Below are 20,324 nucleotides of genomic sequence, written 5' to 3' on the forward strand. Positions count from 1 at the left end.
TTGAAGTCTTATTTTATATTTTGAATGATCTGTCTTAGCTGAACCAATGGCTTTGTATTTAAAGATTTGTGAATGACTTTAATATTTGCTGTTTGAGGATCTTGCACAGCTTCAATACTGTCAGTCAAGGTTGGAATCCTAAGTCCAAATGCGAAAGGTATCGCAGACTGAGTCTAATATGTTTTCATTCAGGAGATAGACTGGGCATTTTTGCTGTGGCTATTTTTGATATCACATGTTATATTTGAACATACTTTAAATTTTCCAGTTGTACTCAAGTTACAAGAAGTACAAAGAAGAAAAATGAGCCCATTAAGCTCATGCTTTAAAAAACAGATTCTCACATTTGAAATCCAAATTATTAAGATTTTATTTTGAAACTGCAGACATTTATATCCTAAGAGTAGAATAACTGTGTTTCTTAAAAAGTGATGTTATGTACAATGATCAGTGTCACAGTGAGTTTGAAGATGACCAGCTGGAAATTAAGCGTTATTACTTTTGAGGGAAAATACTTTGGGACTCTGGTTAAATACAAATCGTGGACTACCGTGAAAACAATTTGTACTTCTTTATAAGTTGTAATATTGAAAGAGGAAAGGGAAATTGGCCCTTACTAAAAGCTGGTCAGATTTTGCTACCTTTGGGTTAATGCTTAATTATGTCTGCTTTACCTTAAGGTTTTCTTTCTTTCTTTCTTTCTTTTTTTTTTTTTTTTTTAAAGATGTATTTATTTGAGATTGAATGTTAGGGGTAGAGAGAGAGTGAGCAGGCAAGCCAGGGCCATGGTATGCAGAATCAAGACCTGAGACTCCAGCTTGGTCTCCCACTCAGGTGTCCAGGACCCAAAAGCTTGGACCATGTTTTTGCTGCTTTCCCATGCCCATTAGCTGAAACTTGGACAAGTTGTGGAACACCCAGCACTTGAACCAGTACCCATGTGGGATGCTGGTGTTGGAAGCAGTGGTTTTACCTACATTACAACTCCTACCCCAATTCTTCCTTAATGTTGCCTTGGGATCTAGACACCATATGCTGTTATGTCACAAATCATGACCAGAAGTATGTGAGTTGAGAAATACAGGGGGGAGAAAGAATCAGACATTTTGCTTCCCAAAGATTGCTTTAATGTGTTTGAACTCTTGTTATGTAATAGTAAAACATATTGTGTACAGCTATGTTTCTCTGTCACTTGTAAATCTCTTGAGAGCAAAGAATTCAGTAAATATTTACTGAATGAATGCAATTTCCTCTGAAGACCTAAGATTCAAGATTTTCAATAAATAGATGTTTGCTGCTAATACAGAGTCCTGCTGTGTCTTCAAGTACCGCCCCATTTAAAATAACTTAAGTTTTGTTTTGTAATGGTTTACTTTTTATTTACTCATTTGAACAACAGAAGGAGAGAGAAGGCTCTTCCATACACTGATTTTCCTCTCTCAATCCCCACAATCACCAGGACTGGGTCCTTCCAGGGCTGGAAGCCAGACCCGATCCCCACAGTCACCAGGATTGGGTCCTTCCAAGGCTGGGTGGGAACCAGATCCAACACCCACAATCACCAGGCCTGCTCCTTTCCTGTGCTGGGAGCCAGAGCAATCCAGGTTTCTCATGTGGATGGGACAGACTACTTACCTGCTGGCTCTCAGGGTATGCATGACCACAAACTGCGAATAGTAAGCAGAGATTGAATTCAAACCTAGGATTCTAATACAGCATGTGGCTGTCCCAAGTGGTGGCTGTGAAAAATAAGTGCCCAAGTCTCATCTTCTTCCTTATGAATATTGACCTAATTCATTTCTGTCAGACAATAATATTTTTCCATTTTAAACACACACACACACATATATAAAAACACCTATATATGCACACAGACACACACACATATACATATAAAACATGTGGTAGCAGAAGATAGAAAATGTGTATAGCACTGCAAATTAAACCTTTCCTCTGCAAGTATTTATTTTGAAGTTTTGTTAAACTATTTTTTCCAAATGTTTTGCTTAAATAGTTTGGTTAAAATAAATGCACGGTCCTTCAGTCAAAATTCCCAAAACTTCTACCAAAGATCTTTTCCAAAGCGCTTTCTGTCTCCTGTAGTTAACAGGATATTTTCATTGTAGTTTTGTAATGTGGGGGGGCGGGGGACATTGGGAAAGTATTTTCTGGGCAAAAAACATTTTCTGTGTGGGTTGGGGTTTTAATGAAGTGATAGAAACCTTTTTTTTTTTTTTTTTGCTCATCTTTCATCATCGACTGAACTTTCTCATGCTTTCATGTCAAATCACATGACTTGACGTTTTAAAAAATAAGAAAAGTATCTACCTATACTTTTTTTTTTATGTATTACAGGTACATATTTCTTTGAAATATTTTCTATTTTCAGGACAGTAGCATACAGATATAGAATTGTGTTATCTATAAAGTGTGAAATAGTTGAAAAAAGGTCAACACTACAGAAGACCTGTAAGTACAACTGATTTAAAAATGTACAGAATACTAGACCCAAATATTTAAGTGCAAATTACCTATCATTGCTGCCTGACAAGCTTTGATACATATAACTAAGCATAAGATGTTTGCTGTGTTCATCTCCTAACTATTCATATAGATCTCCTCAATTATATTTGTGACTCAAGAATTTGTATTTCTCAGTTTATTCTTTGGGATGAGATTTTTTTAGGGAGGAGAAAGGATTTAATACTCAGGAACATCCAGTGAAATAAATTGAGGTTAGTACTCTGGGGAAAAATATTCTGGTAAATATACTCCAACATTAATTATAAGTAAAGTTAAACCCAGCAAAGGTTGATTTGCATCCATCTGTACTCAATTAAAGCAAGTTATCAATTTCTGTTATTAATTTTTATTAGAGATTTATTTTATTTATTTATTTTTATTAGAAAGGCAGATTTATACAGGGAGATACAGAGAGAGATCTCCCCTCCACTGATTCACTCCATAAGTTACCATGGCTGGCGCTGAGTCGATTTGAAGCTAGGAGCCAGGAGCATCTTCTGGGTCTCCCACGCGAATGCAGGGTCCCAAGGCATTGGGCCGTCTCAACTGCTTTCCCAGACCACAAGCTGGATGGGGAGCGGGGCGCAGGGATTAGAACCAGCGTCCATATGGGATCCTGGAGGATTCAAGGTGACAATTTAGCCAATAGACTATCATGCTGGGCCCCTGCCATTAGTTTCTAATTTAGAAATAAATTCTCAATTATCAACCATCCCCCAAAACAGATGCTTTCCTGACAGCCTGCGAATCTGCAAGTACGACCTAGGAGTTACATTAAACATGGTCTCATGTGAGCTTCTCAATGATGTACAGTACACTGGCAGTGTTTGCTTTAGGGAATGTTGTCTTACAATCTACTGACTGGGTGCCGACAATTATTTTCTACTCCTAGGCAGTTGTGAACCTGCTCAGCAATGGAATTGTTCATCAGTCAAATTGAGATGGTTGCCAGAACTTCACATGACATGGTCAGGCCAGGCCTTAGAAAGGAAGTCTCTTTAACTGCTTTTTGGCAGTGCAGGTGATATTTATTTCATATTCTCTATTAGCCCGCCCCTGCTACTACTAAAAAAAATACCTGAGATAGTACATTTTATAAAGAAAAAAGATTGATTTTGTTCACAGGTTTGGAGGCTCAAAAGCAAGCCGCTGCCACTGGCGCAGCACTGGGAAAGACCCCGCGGCTATTTCATATGGTGGAGGGTGCCATGGCAGGACATTATCATACAGGGAGAAGTTACATGACAAAACAGGAAGCTAGAAAGAAATAGAGATCCCCCCAAGAACTGCATAGGTCCTTTCAGAGGGCCAGGGCTGCTGCGCCTTAACGACTTCCAGCTAGGCACCCCATGCTAAAGGTTCGCAGCTTCTTAACACACTGAGGAGCAGAATTTCAATACTGAAATTTTGTGCACCTCCCCACCCTAATCAGAGGCCCACAGGGCACACATTTCTCTGAACTGTGTAAACGCTATTTAAAAGCAAATAAAACAAAACAACAACTCTCAGATATTAAGTCTTCTGTCCTCCATTCTCCTATCTTTAAAAGGTATGCACAGAGATGTATACAAACATTTCTATATGTTTGGCACTTAGTAGGCAATTAATGACTTGTAGACTCATGCTCAAATAGAGCGTTATTTTGTGAACACAAAAAGTACCTATTGGATCCCAAGAAGCAATATTGTATTGTCGTCTATTAATGATCAAAATATAGGCATTTGCTCTGATGCTTGCAAATGGTGTCAGAGAACCATAGACTAATTTTAGGTCTGCTTCTTGTTCAGCTTCCTGATAAATACAGCTGGAGAGGCAGCACTTGGTGACACCTGAATCTGCGCCACCTTCATGGAAAACTAAGACTGAATTCTTGGCTCCTGGCTTTCCCCTGACCCAGCTCCGGTGCTGTGGGCATTTTGACAGTGAACCAAGAGATGAAAAATTTCTTTTTTACTCTCTCTAAATTTTAATTAAATAAAATCTTAAAACAGAATAAATGCCTAATGCAATTACATAAATCCAGAAAAGCAGAAAGAAGTCTGCCAACTTTTGCTATGTTTCAAATGAATGAAGAAATCTTTATTTTGGCTAGATATGCTTTGCATATACATCATTCTGTGGTTGGACAAGAAAAAAGGTAAATGTTTATGATGACTTCCGTCTTTACAAATGACTTTTTTGGGTTTTTTTCTTTTTCTAAAAAAAAAAGATTTATTTTATTTTTATTACAAAGTCAGATATACAGAGAGGAAGAGAGACAGAGAGGAAGATCTTCTGTTCAATGGTTCACTCCCCAAGTGAGTGCAATGGCCGGTGCTGCGCTGATCCAAAGCCAGGAGCCAGGAACTTCTTCTAGGTCACCCACATGGGTGCAGGATCCCAAGGCTTTGGGCCATCCTCAGCTGCCTTCCCAGGCCACAAGCAGAGAGCTGGATGGGAGGTGGAGCTGCTGGGATTAGAACCGGTGCCCATAAGGGATTCTGGGATGGTCAAGGTGAGGATTTTAGCCGCTAGGCCACACCGTGCCGGGTCCGGGCTTTGTTCTTTATGGTTTTTTTCCCCCCCTCTTTTGGAGGTACAGTTCACTGAAGCAAACACATTGGTGATGTGGATGAAAGGAATGCAACCACTTTTACCCTTTCTAATGCCATTATTATGCCAGAGTCTGTTTCAACCCAAAGGCATTCATGTTTCATGTTGATTAAATTTTAACATCTAAATTGCCCTTTTATGTTACACATCAATGATAAACTTGAATGTTCCAGTCAGAGGGCAGTAGCTTCAGTTTCCTCTAGGCTTCTGATAAATTTATCAAATAACATCCCATAGTGCTTCAGAAACAGCTCATTTTGCTTATTCTTCTTTACTTACCCAAAGATATAGAATTGAATGTGCTTTGTCATTCTGAATTGTACCTCTTATGACAAATATGATATCACATTTTGCATAGCACATATATTCCTTTATGTCTGCACATTTGCAAAATTGGAACCATATAGTCCGCCACTGACTTACGTTACAGTTTTAGAAGTGTTGTTGTTATTGCAGATTGATTTCCAATTGACAGTGGTTTCTTTTTTTTTTTAAAGATTTTTTTTATTTTTTTATTTTTATTGGAAAGGCGGATATACAGAGAGGAGAGACAGAGAGGAAGATCTTCCGTCCAATGATTCACTCCCCAAGTGAGCACAACGGCCGATGCTATGCCGATCCGAAGCCAGGAGCCTCTTCTGGGTCTCCCACGCGGGTGCAGGGTCCCAAAGCCTTGGGCTGTCCTGGACTGCTTTCCCGGGCCACAGGCAGGGAGCTGGATGGGAAGCGGGGCTGCTGGGATAGAACCAGAACCGGCGCCCATATGAGATCCCGGGCGTGCAAGGCGAGGACTTTAGCCACTAGGTCATCGCGCCAGGCCCGACAGTGGTTTCTAAAATGTTACTAGTGTCTCTACTTTTTGAAAAAAAATAATTATTTTTATTGCAAAATCAAATATGCAGATGATTCATTCCCCAAGAGACCACAACGGCCAGAGCTGTGGCAGTCCGAAGCCAGGAGCCCAAGCCCAGAGCCTCTTCCGTGTCCCCCATGTGGGTGCAGGGTCCCAAGGCTTTGGGCCGTTCTCAACAGCTTTCCAAGGCCTCAAGCAGGGAGCTAAATTGAAAACAGGCTTGCTGGGATATGAAGCACACCCAAGTGGGATCCCAGCATATGCAAGGCCAGTACTGTAGCTACTAGGCTGTCATGTAGAGCCCCTGCCTCTACTTCTAAGGCATGTGGTTTGGTCTTCAAATAAAAGTTAAGTGATGTAATGGAATCCCCTATTCAAAAAAAGGGCACTAAGGGATACTTTTGGAATGTGATAAATTAAGCTCTAATTCATTTGTGTAAAAAAATGGACATCTTAAAATAGGCCAGCTTGTAATTTGATTTGCTCTGATATATTTATCACAAGCCAGGGTAAATTCTAAGAGTTCCAGATGTCATGTCTAAAACAAATCTCTTTCTTTCCCCCTCCCCTGGTAACTAGGAGTATTTCCCCATGCAAAGGCATTTGGCTTCTGGATACTTCTAAGGAATTAATTATTCTTTTCTTTCCTTTACTATTTTGAAATTTATAGAACCTGCAGAATCTTAAATTACTTATTAAAAGGACTGCTTAGGAGTCAACATATTAGATGAAATTTGGCTTGAGAAATAAGAACACGAATTTTCCTTAGCTTCCTCCTTAAGGATCAGGATATCTTTAAAAACAAAAATGAACTATTTATTTGAGAAAGAGAAAGAAAAGGCGAGTGAGTAAAGAGCGCTCAGTTGCCTGCTGGTTTACTACTCAAATGACATCAATAACTAGGGCTAGGCCAGGCACACGCCAAGAGCCAAAGAACTGAGGCCAGGTCTGCCATGTGGGTGGCAAGAAACCAAGCACTTAGAGAACATCATCTACTACCTTCCCAGGCACAGTAGCAGGAAGCTGGATCAGAGGTCTAGACTCAAATTGGCGGTCCATTATAGAATGAGGACATCACAAACAGCAATTTAAGCCACTATGCCACACCATTGGCCACAGGACTGTTAAAATTTCTATTTGTGATAAATGCATATAACATAAAATTTACTATCTTAATTATTATTAAGATTATAGTTCAGTAGTGTTATGTACACATTATTGTGTAGGTTCCAGAACATTTTTTTTTACCTTGCAAAAGTTAAAGTCTATACCGATTAAACAAGAAGTTCCTATTAATAGTTTCCACACTCATTATTTTTCAAACATCATTCTATTTTCTGCGTCCATGACTCTGTTATAACAGTGGATTTATGTAGAGTATTAGTTTTTCGTGGGTTTTGTATGAGCTGATAACTTGTTGTATCATATTGAAATTTCATATGTTTGTAGTACCTGTCAAATTTTTCTTCCTTTGTAACCCTGAATTTTCCATTGTATATTTAAAACATACTTTATCTATTCACTCATATCTAGACACATGAGTCAGTTCCATTTTTTTAAATATAGTAACGAATGCTACCATGAATATAAATGTTCAAACCTTTCTTCCATTTCCTTCTTATATTTACTGTTATATGTGACATAAAATTGAATTGCTAGATTATTTTGTAATTATTCTCACTTTTAAGGAACTATCACATTTTTTTTCCAGAGAGCTTGCAGCACTGTGCGTTCCCATCAACCATGAAGATTTCCAATTTTTTTTAACTTGTGGCAAACGTTGACTTTGCTGGGTTTTACTAGCAGTAGCAGTAGTGGTAGAAGGTAACCTAAAGTTAACAAAGTGCCCAGTGATATTCTGAAACGTGCTTCAATCTATTCTTAAATAACACTACTTCAAAATGATAAACCAAGTTGAATTTATTTACATCTTATAATGTGATGTTTTGGTTCATGTATAAAATGTAAAATGATTAAATCAAGGTAATTTACATGTACATTGCCTCACCACTTGAAATTTTACTCTCAGTTACTTTGAAGTATCTCTTATTATTCATTGTAGTCAACTTACTGTGTAACGAATCTCAAAGAAATTTGCTCTATCAATCAAATTAAAACTTGCATGTTCCAAGAAGTATTTCGGATTACCTTTCTTCCTGTCTGTGTTCCCAACTCCTGGTAATCACCATTTTAATCTCTATCTGTTTAGATTTCACATATATTCGAGATCATGAAGTATTTGCAGTTCTGTGCCTAGCTTATTTTAGTTAGCATATTATACTCCAGGCTCATTTAGGTCATCACCAATGACATAATTTCCTTCTTTGAAAAACTGAGTGGTACCTCCTTTTCTTTATCTGCCAGTTGACAGTTTGGTTACCTATCTTGTAAATAGCACTGCAAAGAACATGAGTGTTACACTTCAGCTTACTTCTTGCAGTTATACTGGTTAAATATACAGTACTAGAATATCTGGATCACGTTTATTCTTATTTATAATTATTTAAGGAATCGTCATACGGTTTCCCATGATGATGATGGTACTAACGTATGCTCTCATCAACAGCGTATGGGTTCCTTTTTCTGTACATTCCTTTTAGCACTTAGTTTTTATCTTCTCATTGATATTTATCAATACAGTTTTAGCATGATATATAATTATGCTCATAATTTGTACTTCTTACATCATTGTTGATGTTCATATGCCTTCCTTTATGAAATATTTATTCTGGGTCTTTGTCTATATTCTACCACAGTTGTTCTTTTCATTTTCTTGTTACTGAATCCTTTGAGTCGTTTATATGGCTTAGATAGTAATCCACTCTGAGACTGAGGGTTTGGAAATATTTTTCTTCCACTTCTTGGATTGTCTCTTTATGCTATTGTATTATTTTCTGTAAAAGTTTTATTTTGATAAAATTTTATTTTTCGTTTTTCTGCCTTAGTTTCTACTATGTCATAGCCTACAAATCATAGCCCAGACCAAAACTATTGTATGTGTCCCACATTTTTCTGTATTATATCTAGTTTCATGTTTTATGATTAAGTATTATTTTAGTTGATTCTTGTATATTGATTGACATAAAAACCAAACTCTTTTCTCTGAATATGAATATGCAATTTTCCCACCACCAATTGTTACAGGGACTATTGATTAACATCGCCCATCCTTCTTTCTTCTTTCTTTTATTTTGTTGAAAATCAATTGACCACAAACGTGTAAATTTATTTCTGGGCATTCTATCCAATTTTAAGGGAAGATATGCTTATGATGTTGGCTATTTTCTTAATCACCATTATTTTAATAATAGTTATGTAATAACATACAATATAAGTCACATAGTATGATTTCCCAGCTTTACACTTTTAGCTCAAGATTTTATTGGTTCTTCAATTCATTATGTGGTTCCAGAACTAAGGTCTGTTGTTTTTCAGTCTGTGAAATCTGTCATTGGAGTTTCCATAGATAATGCATTACATTTTCAGGACACTTTGGGAAGTATAGACATTTTATCAATATTATTTTTCCAGCCAATGATTAAGAATAAAATATATCTTTTGTGCCCAGCACAGTAGCCTAGTATGTGAAGTCCTTACCTTGCATGCATCAGGATCCCATATGGGCACTGATTCTTGTCCCAGCTGCTCCATTTGCAATCCAGCTCCCTGCTTGTGTCCTGGGAAAGCAGTGGAGGATGGCCCAAAGCATTGGGACCCTGCGCCCATGTGGGAGACCCAGAAGAAACTCCTGGCTTCAGATTGTCTCAGCTCTGGCTGTTGAGACTACCTGGGCATTGAATCAGCGAATGGAAGACCTTCCTCTCTGTTTCTCCACTGTAAATATGACTTTCCAATAAAAGTAAATAAATCTAACTATATATAGATATATAAAGGATATCTATCTATCTATCTATCTATCTATCTATCTATCTATCTATCTATATCTCCTTTTATTTCTCTTCCTTGAGATCATTCATGGTGCCATATGAATTTCTGCATAGTTTCTTTCATTTCTTTGAAAGTTGTCATTGAGCTTTTGTTGGAGATTGTTTTTGATCTGTAGATCACTTTAATTAGTATGACATACACAATATTAATTATTGCAATATTATTTGCATACTTATATTTCATTCTTCAATATTTTGTAATGTTCAGTGTAAAGATTTTTCACTGGGCTACATTTCTTTTTTCTTTTAATTGATAAAAATGATTATTTTCTTGATTTCTTTTCTTGATTTTGATCTTTTAGAAATGCTACTGACATTTTGAGAGAGCATTCACTTCATTTATTTGAAGGTCAGTGAGATATATACAATAACAAGACTGCCAGCTGGACAGAAATTTTCCATCTGCTGATTCATTCCTCATGTATCTACAATAGCCTTGGTTGGGTCAGGCTGACCAGTACACATGAACTCAATTGCTATCTCTCAAATGAATGACAGGGACTCAATTATCTGCTACATTATCTTTTGCCTCCAGGACATATTACCAGAAATTGGAATGAGAAGTAAATTCCCTATTCCAACTAGGCACTCCAATATGGCATTCTTATGTCTCAAGTGGCAATTCAACTGACTCACCAAATACCTGCCCCCGTAATGCAACAGAGTTTTGCAATATGACTATGTATTCTACAGAATACACGCTTCTTATAAATGACCTTAACCTGAAGCTTTGTAGAAGTACCTCTGGTAACCGTTTGAGTTACATAGAGAGGATATGTCACTTTCAGTGGAAGTTGATAAACAATACACCATGGAAAGTTCGGGCCTCAGGGTTGGGGGCAGCTTGCAGGTCCTCAGCCTCCCCCAGGACCCAAGAGAGCTCTTCCCTCAGGGTAAGTCCGCCATGAGGGAACTGGGGAACTGGGTTAAAATTCCTAGCTCCGTCCTGCCACTAAGATCTTGTGGCTGGGCGAGTTTGGGAGGGGTTCGGGCCTTGGGCTTGGGGGCATTTGCCGCTCCCTGCAGTGTGGTGACTGTGGGGGGTGCCTGTGCTGGGTCGGACCCAATGCTGGGGACTCACACCAAAGAAACTGTACATTTTGAAAGTGATCCATTAAACAACAGCCAATACAATGTTACCTAGTTAAAGAGGAGATGTCTCTAGATGAGAGATTTGGATCAGATGTTTGTAAATATGTATTGATATAAGGTTTTTTACCATGTTCCTGGAAACCATTTGACACCACTTAAACATACTTTAACAGTGTTGCCATCTCAGCTTCTTATATAAATAGAAAATCAATCAATTAAATTATATACGCAAGCTATCATGTTCCCTAAACTTTTATCAAGTGTATATTTTCTCTTTCAAATGATCTCAGAAACCAGAAAGAGGAAATAAATATTGACTTGCTATCTGTTATTACTCAGCTGATTGTTGTTAGTCACTGATGATTTCACTTTCGGTAAATTATGCCTTATCTGAAAACTATGGAGAAATTATGAGAATAAAAAATGTTATCATTATAAAGCAAGTGCTCAAGAGAACATAAGTTGTTCTATGTAATATTCAGTTTCTAAGCACATTAAGATTGTGCCATGTTGTAATGCAAATCTTACCAAAGAATAAGCCAATTTAAATAAAATGGTTGCCTATCAAATGTCTCGCTAACTACTTTGCAAATAATTATTTACAAACATATTACAAAAATATTAACATATTCCTTTACCTAAAGTAGTTTTTGATATCACACCATGTTAAATGCAATGAAATAGTTTGTGTGATCCTTTAAAGGTGAAAACCTAGAGCCATTTAATGTGTTTTGTTTGTTTTTGTTTCTTAATAAGTGAACTGCCTTCAGTATCCTGCTTTTCCATTTATGTTAAATATGCTACATTTTGATTTGTACTATAATAAGTATGCTAGAGTGCTGGACTTTCTGCCATTGTCTAAACCTACAGGGTCAGGATACATTTAAATAATGAATTGTTGAACTTATGACTATTTTTGAAGGACTATACTATTATAATAATATAGGGATTACTGGGGGGGGGGCTGGAAAATGGGATGGGGAAAGGGCACATTCCTGAGCCTATGGAACTATGTCATAAAAACAAGAGCTAAAAATAGAAGCATAATAAAATAGGGACTAGCAATGTAACAGCAGGTAAAGCTGCTGTCTGCATGCTGCACTGACATCCCTTAAAAGTGCTAGTTCAAGGCCAGATTGATGAGCTTCCCATCCAGTTCCCCTGGGAACACTTTGGAAGGTGGCCCAAGTTCTAGGGCCCCTTCACTCACATGGGAGACCTGAAAGAACCTCCTGAGTCCTGGGTTTGAAATGACCCAATTCCGATCATTGTTGCCATTTGAGGAATGAACCAGGGAATGGAAAATCTGTCTCTCCCGTCCTTTTCTCTGTAACACTAACTTTTCAATAAATATTTTTAAAATGTTAATAAAGATCTGCAGTAAACATATCTGATGTTAGTATATATAACATATGTAATAGTGTAAGACATTGTATAAGTATACTATAAATATATTAATGCCTAGTATAATACAGGAACTTTTGTGTCATCCATGTCTGTATTCACAACTCATATTTTAGTCAGTCTTTCATTACCTTAAATAAAATATACTAGGGGACAAGTTAGGAGATGCAGCTTTATATTAGCTTGTGCTTTGGAGTCTCACAGTCCAAGATATGGTGGCCCTATTAGTGCTGGTTTGGGTGAAGGTTGACAACGTTGTGATCTAGGAAATTTATTCTTTTTTTTATACTCTGTGCAGTGTTTCCATATAATGCCAATTTTATCTGATCATGGCGTTCCACAATAGCAACATATTCCCACATAGTTAGTTCCCATAGGCCTTACCTTCAGAGGGTATAATTAAAATAAAACCTCAATCAATTGTTAGCATTAATCCATTAACTCTGCATTATCATTTTCTTAAGTAAGATTTATTAATTTCTAGTCTTTGCTTTATTTTTCCAATCTGTAAAAGTGCTTTTCATTTCTTTGATTTAAACTGCTTAGGTAAGGCGCCAGCCCAGCTCTGATTCCAATCCTTTGTTTACTAGGACTTGAAATTATCATAATTTCATGTAGTGGGATTTCTACTCAACTATTTTTCTGGCGCATCTCATACATCAACGCATCTGAACTGGAGCCAAAATGATGACATATTTTCATGCAAGCACATGCGTGTTCTGTGTGTGTATGTGTGTGTGTGTGAGAGAGAGAGAGAGAGATCATTTGCAAGCAAGTATCAATGATTTATGGTTTTATAAATAAATACAAAACAAAGACTTTAAAATATGATTCCTGGAAGACAGGAAAACATTTTCTTCAGAAAGCTTATAAGAAGTCATGTTTCATCACTTTATCACAATTAGCAGTGTTTGGATCATTTAAAGGGGGCCAATATGAACAATATGAACACATTGCAATTTAACTTAAAACTTAAGGGAAAAGTTTTAAAAATTTAAAACAAAAAAATTAAAGATGTAGCAAAATGTTCTATACACTAAAATAAATATAAAATCTATCTATCTATCTATCTATTTATCTATCTGTTTATCATTCTATATATCAAGTCATGGGGAGATAGATGTGCTGTGACCAAGCCAGGACAACCACTGCTTGCCACACTAGTGGTTTTTTTGTTTTGTTTTGTTTTCGTTTTTGCTTTTTGGTTTTTTTCACACGTGTTAATTAATGTTCCAGTTTCTCCACTTCCAATTCCCATTCTTGCTAACAACCTGGGAAAGTCCCTTGGGATGGCCCAAGCTTTTGGGAACCTGCCCCCACATGGGAGATTTTATGAAGCTCCTGTCTTCAACCTGGCACAACTTTGGTCCCATTTCTATCTGTAACCTTTTGTAAACAAACAAACGAACAAATAAATAAATCTTTTGAAGATCTTTTTCTTTGAAAAGTTACAGAATAAATAGGTTTGTTTAATGAATCTAAAAATAGGACAACATGTGAATTCAAGAATTCTAAAATAAGCTAGATTTTTGCTTTCTAAATTTATTATTCTTAGTTATTAACTTGAAATATTAATTGACAAATATTTACTGTATTCAAGTTACAAAAAAGTGTATCTTTGTATATTGTATAACAAATGCAATGTAATAATAAATACATTCACATTATTTAACATATCTATCAATTCCCTATACACAAGATCTTCAGAGCTTATTCCTCGTACACCTGTACATTTGTATCCTTTAACAACACAGCCACATTCCTCCCATCCCCTAGCCCTGAAAATCACCATTCCTCTCTGTGCTTCTATGAAGTATTTTTGTTTTTTAGGATTCTACTTGTAATTGAGCTCTACATTATTTCTAATTTTTTCTAGGTTTATTTCAGTTATTTTTTTAAAGATTTATTTATTTTTATTGGAAAGTCAGATACACAGAGAGGAGGAGAGACAGAGAGGATTATCTTCCGTCCGATGATTCACACCCCAAGTGAGCGCAATGGCTGGAGCTGAGCCAATCCAAAGCCGGGAACCAGGAGCTTCTTCTGGGTCTCTCATATGAGTACAGGGTCCCAAAGCTTTGGGCTGTCCCAGGCCACAAGCAGAGAGCTGGATGGGAAGTAGAGCTGCCGGGATTAGAACTGGCACCCATATGGGATCCTGGTGTTCAAGGCAAGGACCTTAACCACTATGCTATTGCTCTGGGCCCTCAGTTATTTTTTATACATGACCAGATAAATAGCAAGAGTCCATTCCATTCCATAACTGAATAATATTGTACATATACATATAGTTGTATACAATTTCCTTATTAATTTATGGATGGAAGGTCAGGTCATTTGTATCTTCTAGCCAATGTAAATACTGTGAATAATGTTGCAATGAGCACAGCTTTACAGATATTTTTTGAAATAGTGAATTTACCTTACTTGAATGTATACTACGAATTTGGATTACTAGATTCTATCCTAGTTCTGTTTGCACTACTAGACTATATACTAGTTCTTTTTCTTTCAGAAATTTTTATACATTCTTAACATTGTTTGAATCAAGTTATGATTTTCACCAACAGTGAGAAAGGATCTCATTAATTCTAATTATTTGTTGCCTTTTTAATTACAGTCATTGTTGCATGGGAAAAAGTAGGATTTCATTAGGGATTGGATTTTCATTTCTCTTATGGTTACTGACGCTGTCTTCTGCAGAGCAAATATCTATTCATTGATTATTCTTTATCACATTATTTTTGCTTTCTTGCCATTACATTGAGTTGTTTTGATTGTTCATATACACTTTGCATATTATTATGCTTGCATATTAATGTTATTGTATGTATGGTTTATAAACATTTGCCCCAACACCATAGGTTACCTTTTCAACACTATGTTTTTTTGTTTGTTTTGTTTGTTTTGTTTTACCATGGAAGTTTTTTTTTAATTTGGTGCAGTCTTATATCCTCTTTGCTTATTTATTTATTGCTTTTGTTGCCTGAGTTGATGTGATATCAAAAGCACCATTGCTAGTAATCTATTTGTTTTTGTAGAATTTTTCATTTGTTTATTTGTACTTCTTAAAGAGAAAGAGAGAGATTTCATCTGCTGGTTCATTCACCCAAGTACTTCAAAAGTTTGGAGTTTGCAGGGCTGAAGCAAGGAAACAGGAATCGAATCCAGCTATCCCGTGTGGGTAGTGGGTACCTAAGTATGTGAGCCATCACATATGCCTCTTATTGAGAGTAGAAAGTTCAATGTGAAATGCACGCTTTCTAGGTGATGTTTATCTGTGTACCCAATGTCGCATGAAGAGCAATGTGTTTGAATTGAACAAGTGTTACTCCTTTACAGGAATGTAATTTAGTTTGTATTGAAAAGTAACTAATGCAATCATTTTATCAATAAAGAAACTTAATCACCTCCTTAAAGTGATATTGTGTTGATGCCATTGCCAAGAAAAATAGCTTATGAACTACATTCCATGATTTTATTATTTTAGTTTAGAGTTACTGTTACAGCTTTTTCAGAATGATTAATCGTTATTCATAACTTAATGTCATAATTATTGTTTCTTTGTTTACTTCTGAGAGCACACCATTTTACAAACATCGTTTTTAAATTTATTTTTTCTTTTGATGATGCTTACATAATTGATCACAGTGGCAAAGGTCGATGATTAGGGGAAAGTGGATGGTTCTTTCTATTCCTGCTGTGCCTGGAGGAAGGGGGAAGGTAAGGGGAGAAGCTGCACCAAGCCTCCCAACCACCTTATACCTGGGGATTAGGAATGTCTACCTGATGTTATTCCTGGTTCCCCAATGTGGAGTGAGTATGCTATAAGTTTTCTACTGGTTTTCATAATTCTGAAATTCTGTTGATTTCACAAATTCAAGGTTGAGGAAATCCTTCCAAGGTGCAATGGCTGACATAGTCCACTTTAGAGTCTCCATTCACCCAGATACTTGCTGTCAACACTTGGCTGGGATAGTTGACCAAACTGTTCTGTCTTCCTTCCTCTGCTATTGAGCCATATGTTCTCTTCATGCTCCAATGGACCGATATATCCTCCTTGTGCATCTGGACATGTTCCCTGCTCCATCTTGGCCACTGATTAGGCCTAGTTCTGACAGATACACTCCACGATCAGCCTGCAAATCCTGCAATTTGCCCCATGGTTTTAGTTTTGAGTCCAGTAGTTCCATTGGAGGGATCCCCAAAGAAAGCTAGACTGAGGAATCTCAGACCTGACTCTTGCCAGTGTGGGATCTGGCTTAGTACATCACACACATTAGCCTATGCAGGTGTTATGAACTGGCTCAACCTGACTTGCCCCCAAATTTGACACACATATATGCCAGAGGGTACTGTGACCTGGCCTGATCTGGGCTGCTCCTACCCTTAGTTTTTTCTCACCTGCAGTGATTGTATCCTGATGGAGGAGTTTCCAAGCTCTATCAGGTCTCTTCCGAGCGGCAAATCTTGCATACACCAGGGGGTCCTTGGCCCAGACTGACTTAGTCCTGACAGGAACAGTGGCCTTGCCTCACTGGTCCACTTATTGTTGGTTGCTACAGCCTAGCCACAGCTTGTCCATACCCAGACACAGCTCTCACTTGATTCAATGGTTACCGAGACCTAGCCCAGCTGCTCCTAAACGTACCCTGGCTCTCATGAGCGACAGTGGTGCTGGAGACTATGCCGGTCTAGTGCACCCCAGACCCAGTCCCCATCCATGCCAAGGGATACTACAGTCATTTCCAGCCCAGATCGTTGGCCCCATTCTGGATTTTGCATGAGCCAGTAGGAACCACAATCCAGCCAGAGAGTCTCTTTATCTCCCCAAGTAGGTCTGTTCCCACCACAGAGCTTGCACATTCCAGTGGTTGTTCTGACACAAAGCAGAATACACTATCCCTCATCTTGGACTTTGCCATCAGATGCTTCAGCTTGGCCTATCTCAGCCCACCCTCATAACTTGCTGGTAGGTGCTACAGCCTAGCTCTGTCCAGTCTACTGTCTTTGACTCATGCAAAATGGTAGGTGTGATAGCCTAGCATGGCATGACCCATACTCCAGCCTGGCCTCTGTGCATGCCAGTCTGCTAAGGTTTGTCCAGGCTCTGCTGTTCTACCAACATCCAGAACCAACCCACACACTTCATGAGGAGTGGAGCTACCTTGCCTTGCCCAGCCAATACCCACGTCTAAACCACATGCTCACCAATAGGAACCATGGGCCACCAGAGGAGTTTCCCTAGTCCTCCCAGCCCCAGGCCAGTCCTAGACCCAGATCTAACATGTACTTGTGGGTGCTACCTGGCATGGTCTGTCCCCTCTGTCCAGGCATTTGTGTGAGTTGGTAGATGCTGCAGCCCATCCCACCCCACACCACACACCTTAGATGTACCTCTTGGTGCTGAGCCTTGACCTGCCCAGCCTATTTCCAATCCCGGTATCCACGAGTGTTGGAGGATTCCATGGTGAAGTGTAGCTAAGCCTGTCACTACTCCCAATTCTTAAGCAAACCACTTTAATTTGCAGTTCCACAAGGGTGGGCCCTCATCTCACCACAATCTGCCCACAGATCTGATTCTCTCGCATGCAGGTTAGAATCATGGCTCAGCCTAGCATCACGCATCCCCTGTTCACTGGTATGTACTCTGATCTAGCCCTGCCAAGTAGGCCCCAAGCCCTAACTTTAGTATATATGCTAGTGAGTGGTGGTCAGCAGCAGTTGATGCTAACTAGCCCAGCTCAGTTCTCCCATGTGGGCTGGTGCATTGGCCTGACCCTTAAAGTTCTTCCAGTTGCCCCCTTCAAATCATTCAGTTTCAGCCCCCTTGCTTCTCTGCAACTACAGTGGCCTTGTCAATGGAAGGCTCTCAGAAGTCATTCTTCACCTACAACATAATCCTTCAGCGATCCTCCCTCGTATACATCCCATTAACCCCAGATGTTCTTTTCAGTTTAAATGAATAATGCAGAGTGAAATTAGAAGAAATTATTTGGTCAACTTTGACCACATTTAAAAGGAATCATGCATAGTTGAAAACATATTTACCATTAGAAATGAATATTTTCATTACCTTGAGTTAATTGAATCTTTCTATAACATTTCTATTTGTGACCTAATTAAAATACGAAAGAATCATTTGCCATGAGTACCTACAGGGTATGTGAAAAAATGAAATTGTTAAAGAACACTCACAGGTAGTAGCTTATTTTGGTAGACTTGATTCTTCTCCACACACATACCCAGAACAAAAACATGTTATGTATATTATTGACTAAAATAGTATAATTTTGTTTTTAATCTAACTTTTGTCAATAAATGAAAAAAAAATGGCTTTTATCAACTGTCGCTGTCCCGCAGTGATAGACTTGGTGTGCTGAGGCGATAATAACAGGCATGGACCCTGACTGATGGTCAAAGCCTAAGTTTATTAGTAGCATCAGATTTTATACACTGAGGGGTCATATGGGATAAGGGAGGAAGAATTGATCTCATCAACAAAAACCAGTAACAGTTTCTATGCTTTTGTTTGGAACTCCTTTTGTGTTGCATATTCCACCAAGTGTTCTCACACACATACTGTCCATTCAACTGTTCTTATGCAAATGATATCCAATCAGGTATACAAAAGGTAGCCATTCGGTTGTTCTCATGCAAATATTATGCAATAAATTGTAATCCTGTGCTCCCTGACCTTCTAGGGTCACAGTGTCCTCCTACAATCAATATATGCTAATATTGTTACATGAAATAAAAACTTTCCGAAATTTATTTTTATTCAATACACGTATATTTTATTCTTGTAAAATGATTCATTACATATTTGTGTTTTGCTAATGTTCTCTGAAATTCTCTTCCTTCACAATAGAACAGAAAGATAAAAATGGCTTCCAAGTAAAGGATATGTTAAATTGAAGAGTAAAAATTGTCAAAACGTTACAGGGGCTAGCGTTATTACACAATCCATAAAGTCATTACCTATGGTTCAATACCCAGTTGCTCTATTTCCAAATCCAGTTCCCTGCTGTTTGCCTAGAAGAGCCGTGGATGATCACCGTAGTGTGTGAGGCTCTGCAACCCATGTGTGAGACCCACAAGAATCACTCGAATCCTGGCGTCATCCTGTCTCAGCGCTGGCCAATGGGGAAAACTGAGGAATGAATTAATGGATACAGGATCTCTCACTCTCAAACACTGACTTTCAAATAAATAAACTTTTAAAATAAAACTTATACAAATTAATATGATAGCCATGAATTCTATTTTATATATAAACTTTGCAATGAATCTGCACAGCATGCCTTTGATAACAAGTTTGTTATTAATAAGTCATATGTTAGAAGAATCCAAATGACTGGATAGTGAGAAGCTATGCTAACCTTGATCACAGAAAAGGAAAAAATGAACATGCTTCCAGGAGACTGATACACTGCATAGAACAGAACAAATTCCATGGATGGGGAGGATGGAGGACAGACATGCCAACAGCTAAATTGTCAGCCACTCCTCCATCTGCAGAGGTGGCTCCCAGCTAGGAAGCACGATTGGTAAGTTGCTAATAGGGCGCGGTGGCCACTGTCACCGGTGCTGTATATGAAGGGTGAATTCTATGATCCCTGCGAGACTCAAGCCTGGCCTGGGAGGCTGACAGGGAAGACAGGACAGTGCTGGTGCGGGGCCACCAGGATTAGAACTGGCACCCATATGGGATCCCGACACATTCAAGGCAAGGACCTTAACCACTACGCTATCGTGCCAGGCCCTAAGGAAGTCTTTATGAGCATCCTACTTATAAATACTCTGAGTAAATTTGTTGTATTGAACTCTTTTGTTGACATTCAGCATGGCCATATTCCATTTAAAGAAGATATGAAGGAATTACTTTTTCACAAGCTAAGCAATATTTATAG

Source organism: Ochotona curzoniae, unplaced genomic scaffold (assembly GCF_017591425.1).
Source record: "Ochotona curzoniae isolate NIBS_2020 unplaced genomic scaffold, NIBS_Ocur_1.0 scaffold_1852, whole genome shotgun sequence".
NCBI lineage: Eukaryota > Metazoa > Chordata > Mammalia > Lagomorpha > Ochotonidae > Ochotona > Ochotona curzoniae.